Raw genomic sequence first — 5,212 nt, forward strand, 5'->3', positions numbered from 1 at the left:
GGTAAATCATTTGATAATCGAATTCTTGGTGGCAATGTTACCCGCATCGATGAATATCCTTGGGTGGCATTGATCGAGTATACCAAACGTAAGGACGATCACTCCGTTACTTAGTGTAATTCTTAATTTTTATAATTTTTTCGATAGCTTTCAATGAAAAAGGTTTCCATTGTGGTGCAGCCCTGATTAGCAAACGCTATGCCATAACAGCAGCCCATTGTGTTGCCGGTGCGGTTATACCTGCCGATTGGCGCCCAACTGGCATACGTCTAGGTGAATGGGATCTCAATACAAATCCCGACTGTGAACCTATAATCAACAACAAATACGATTGTGCCGATCCGCACATAGATGTGCCAATTGAAAAAATCACTGTCCATCCATGTATAAATCGAATGACACTCAGCATTGGTTTGATATTGCCCTGATACGCTTGAGTCGCAATGTCGGATATACGGATTTTGTTAGCCCGGTATGTTTGCCACTGCAAACGGAATTTCGTCATCGCACCTATGATGCTCTCGAATTGGATATCACCGGATTTGGTCTAACCGAATATGGTCGTAGCAGTAATTTGAAATTAAAGGCCAGCGTTGAAGCTTGGAATCTGGAGAAATGTCGTCGCTTGTATTCACCTAAAGGCAAATTTCTGATTAACTCACAAATGTGTGCTGGCGGTGTGAGGGGCCCTTTGGTTATTAAACAGCGTGTTGAGAATCGTAATGTTTACATGTTAGCTGGTATTGTATCATTCGGGCCGTCACCATGTGGTAAGGCTGGTTGGCCAGGTGTATATACTCGCGTAGGGGCCTATGTCGATTGGATTGTGAATAATATGGAGCCCTAAATGTCATGTATTCTTTACGAGGTTTATTGAGATTAATAAATTTTATATACGGCATTGAAGTGTGAATTGAATTTATTGGATAGGAATACATGTCTGTCATAGTGGGGCGTCAAAAATAATCTTTAAAATATTGACGCTTTGGTTAGGGCCTTGAAAAAAAATCTTTAAAATATCCACGCCTTGGTTAGGGTCTTGAAAAAAATTCTTTAAAATATCTTAGGACTTAAAAAAATCCTTCAAAATATCCACGCCTTGGTTAGGGTCTTGAAAAAATTTCTTTAAAATATCTTAGGACTTCAAAAAAATTCTTTAAAATATCTTAGGACTTCAAAAAAATCCTTCAAAATATCCACGCTTTAAAAAATTCTTCAAAATATCCACGGCTTGAAAAAAAATCTTCAAAATATCTACGGCCTGAAAAAAAATCCTTCAAAATATCCACGCTTTAAAAAATTCTTCAAAATATCCAAGGCTTGAAAAAAAATCTTCAAAATATCTACGGCCTGAAAAAAAATCTTCAAAATATCTACGGCTTGAAAAAAATATTCTTTAATAAATCCACGCCTTGTCTAAGGCCATTCAATTGTGCTAAATGCGGTTTAGGTCATCCAACATGGGAATGTAAAAAACCAGAGAATGTTCCGGCTCAATGCGTACACTGTTTAAACAGACATACAGCTAACTACAAAGGATGTCCTGTTTACCAAAAACAAGTACAAAAGAAAAAAAAATCATCAGTATTCAAAACGCATTGAACCTGTTTATGATAACAGAACTTCAAAAAAATCCTTCAAAATATCCACGCTTTAAAAAATTCTTCAAAATATCCACGGCTTGAAAAAAAATCTTCAAAATATCTACGGCCTGAAAAAAAATCCTTCAAAATATCCACGCTTTAAAAAATTCTTCAAAATATCCACGGCTTGAAAAAAAAAATCTTCAAAATATCTACGGCCTGAAAAAAAATCTTCAAAATATCTACGGCTTGAAAAAAATATTCTTTAATAAATCCACGCCTTGTCTAAGGCCTTGAAAAATATTCTTTAATAAATCCACGCCTTGTCTAAGGCCTTGAAAAAATATTCTTTAATAAATCCAGGCCTTGGGTAGGCCTTGAAAAAATATTCTTTAATAAATCCAGGCCTTGGGTAGGCCTTAAAAAAATATTCTTTAATAAATCCAGGCCTTGGATTGGGCCTTGAAAAAATATTCTTTAATAAATCTACGCCTTGGATTGGGCCTTGAAAAAATATACTTCAATAAATCCACGCCTTGTCTAAGGCCTTGAAAAAATATTCTTTAATAAATCCACGCCTTGGATTGGGCCTTGAAAAAATATTCTTTAATAAATCCACGCCTTGCTTGGGGTCTTGAAAAAATATTCTTTAATAAATCCACGCCTTGGATTGGGGTCTTGAAAAAATATTCTTTATTAAATCCACGCCTTGTTTGGGGTCTTGAAAAAATATTCTTTAATAAATCCACGCCTTGCTTGGGGTCTTGAAAAAATATTCTTTAATAAATCCACGCCTTGCTTGGGGTCTTGAAAAAATATTCTTTAATAAATCCACGTCTTGCTTGGGGTCTTGAAAAAATATTCTTTAATAAATCCACGCCTTGCTTGGGGTCTTGAAAAAATATTCTTTAATAAATCCACGCCTTGTCTAAGGCCTTGAAAAAATATTCTTTAATAAATCCACGCTTTGCTTGGGGTCTTGAAAAAATATTCTTTAATAAATCCACGCCTTGCTTGGGGTCTTGAAAAACTATTCTTTAACCCTACGGTCAATAACCGGGTACATTTGTACCTTTTTATACCCTACACAACTATGTTGTCAGGGTATTATAGCTTTGTGCAGCCCCAAATGTTTGTAACGCCGCGAAATATTGGTCCTAGACCCACCTTTAAGTATACCGATCGTCATATCTCGACTAGCTGAGTCGATCTAGACATGTGTGTCCTTCCGTCCGTCCGTCCGTCCGTCCGTCTGTCCATTATAATTTGTAAACACGATACAGGCCACAGTTATGGACCAATCTTCACGAAATTTTGCATGTAGGATGGGTTCTGGCCAATGAAGACCCCTATTATTTTTGGAAAAGATCGGTTAATATTTAGGGGATGAAATGGACCAAATACTAAATTTTTGTCGGTTTTTCTGGTCGCTCCAGAGGCCGCAATTATGGCCCAAACACCGCGAAATTTTGCATGGAGAAGGGGATCGGGCCAGAGAATAAGCATGCATGTTTTGATAAAGATCGGTCAATATTTAGCGGGTCCAATGGACCCTGACTTTTGTGTGAAAAATGACAAAATTTGTATTCTATGGCATATATATTTACTCCTGGAGGATGTAGACCCCAGGAGTTGATAGCATATCCAAGAGGAGTGGTTGGCCTTTAAATTGATACCAAATATAGTGATGTATCTACTCAGATGTGGGAGTTACAGTCAAATATTTGCAGGTGCTTACGTATTCAGATATTATTTAGTAACCCATTACCACATTAGAGGGAGAAATATCGCGCTGATGGCTTTGAAATTTCTCATGAAGTTCCAGTTATAGTCAAGAACAACGCCTACAATTTTCGGTGATGATCAGGATACAATTTTGGGATGAAATGGACGGAAAACATAATTTTTTGTGTGTTTTCGAGTAGAGTATAATCCGAAAATCACAACACAACCCACCGTGAAGGTAATCTGGACAAGTAATTAGAAGGACTGTACTGAATATTCGAAAAAAGTAAGAAAGAGGTGTTGTTGACCTCTAATCGGACAACAGGGGGCAAATATCACGAAATACTACTCAGACTCAGAATAAACATCCTCAGAAAGTTAGAGTTCGTGGTAGTTGTGTAGGGTATCGTATGGTCGGCCCCGTCCGACTATACTGCTCCGCTCACTGGTTTTGAATAAAAATGCTGTAAAATTTTTACTAATAGAGATATTTGGATCAAATTTTGAGGAATCATTCTTGAGGTATTTTCACACATAATCGGAGAAAAAAATTATAAATATTTTCCATATATTAAATTTTTTACAATTTTTTAAAGTTATTACCTACGTAGATCAATAACCGTGGTACATTTGTACCCATCCAAAGATAGCTCTGTAACTCATTAAAAAATTGGACTATCGTGAGGTTTTTTATTTTAAATTAGTCTATGCGGATCTGGTCTTAATATGTAGGAACTCAAAATTATATATACATTAAAATAATATATCAGTCGTTGTTGAACTCGGAAACTGACTAGACGTGTTGAAGCGTAGAACTGCATAATTTTTTTTTCTTTTTCTCTAAGTTGTTTACAACAATTTCTAATAAAATTGCAACGGTTTTTTTTCTGCATTTAAGAAAAAAAAAAGCAAAAAAAAAAGAATAGAATAGAAAAAAAAACAACAGCATTGCACTGTTTGCCAGTGCTTGCACTGCTTGCAGTACTTGCATTGCCTATAAACTAAACAACAACAATATCCAACGTGAATCTTCACTATGAGTGATACAACAAAAAATAAACCAAACAATGACCGCACTTGTGATTTAAGTGAAGGCAACGATGATGATGACAACTGGCAAATTGTTCGTTCTAAGCGAAAAATACCTGGATCCCCCATAGGCAACTCACCAAAAAGAAAGCAAGTTGATGACAATCAACCTTCAACTTCAAATCGCTATAGTGTTCTCTCATCAACGGAAAATAAAAACAACAATGAACACAATCAAGCAGAACCGAAACCACCGCCAATATTTATACCAGATGTTAAAAATATTAACAAAATGATGGATGAATTAAGCAAGATTATCCCAGTTGAAGATTTTAACTTTAAATCACTAGTTAAAGGGGAGGTTCGTCTTATGATTAAAAATGTTGATTCGTTTAGAAAAATTGTTAAATATTTCGACGAAAACAATATTTGCTACCACACCTTTCAAATCAAAACCGAAAGGGCATATAGAGTAGTAATTAAAAACCTTCATCACACCACCGATGTAACCGATATTAAAGCTTTTTTGATGACGAAAGGCCATGATGTAAGAAGTGTGCGTAACATTACTAGCAGAGTAACCAAAGAACCTCTGCCAATGTTTTTCGTTGACTTAGATCCTAAAAGCAATAATAAAGAGATCTATAACATACGAGGTATATTTAATAACATTGTTGTTATAGAACCTCCTAAAAAATTTGACGATCTAGTTCAATGCTTTAGATGCCGAGATTGGGGACACACAAAGGCATATTGTCGTAAGCCATTCAATTGTGCTAAATGCGGTTTAGGTCATCCAACATGGGAATGTAAAAAACCAGAGAATGTTCCGGCTCAATGCGTACACTGTTTAAACAGACATACAGCTAACTACA

The 5,212-nt window shown here is 35.9% G+C and overlaps 1 pseudogene; it reads left to right on the forward strand.

Moving 5' to 3' along the window:
• The first annotated feature begins 3 nt into the window (after positions 1-3).
• Positions 4-847, forward strand: LOC133321051 (serine protease easter-like; annotated as a pseudogene).
• Positions 848-5,212: the final 4,365 nt, after the last annotated feature.

The sequence above is a fragment of the Musca vetustissima genome, unplaced genomic scaffold, assembly GCF_032173495.1.
Source record: "Musca vetustissima isolate MV318-11 ecotype Yass unplaced genomic scaffold, APGP_CSIRO_Mvet_v1 utg431253, whole genome shotgun sequence".
Classification (NCBI taxonomy): Eukaryota; Metazoa; Arthropoda; class Insecta; order Diptera; family Muscidae; genus Musca; species Musca vetustissima.